This window comes from Pterocles gutturalis, unplaced genomic scaffold (genome assembly GCF_000699245.1).
Source record: "Pterocles gutturalis isolate BGI_N339 unplaced genomic scaffold, ASM69924v1 scaffold717, whole genome shotgun sequence".
Classification (NCBI taxonomy): Eukaryota; Metazoa; Chordata; class Aves; order Pterocliformes; family Pteroclidae; genus Pterocles; species Pterocles gutturalis.
This window is the reverse complement of record NW_010109825.1, coordinates 4,254-4,820: the sequence shown is the minus strand read 5'-3', so window position 1 is coordinate 4,820 and position 567 is coordinate 4,254.

Genomic DNA, 567 nt, shown 5'->3' with positions numbered 1-567 from the left:
GGGATGGGGATGGGGATGGGATGGGATGGAGATGCAATGGGATGGGATGGGGATGAGGATGGAATGGGATGAGGATGGGGTCATCTAATGGTTTGGGTTGGAAGGGACCTTAGAGATCATTCAGTTCCAACCCCCCTGCCATGGGCAGGGACACCTCACACTAGCCCAGGTTGCTCAAGCCTCATCCAGCCTGGCCTTGAACCCCTCCAGGGATGGGGCATCCACAACTTCCCTGGGCAACCTGTGTGCTGCTCTCCAGCTGCCCTCCTGGCAGCCTGTGAACCTTTTCCAGGCTCTGGGCATTTGTTGCTGGCTTTTCTGTTGTCAGAGCGGTAAGAGTGGGATGGAGTGAAGCTCCCCTCCCCTGTCAATATTAGTTCAAAGCCTTCTTCACCAGGTTGACAAGCCTACGACCAAAGATTCTTTTCCCTCTGTCTGTCAGATGGATCCCATCTGCCGCCAGCAGACCAGGCTTCTTGAAGTCTAAGCAGCCAAACCCCTGGGTGTGGCACCACTCCTCCAACTATTTATTGATGTGCCGAATTCTATCTGCCCTTTCATCCTCTT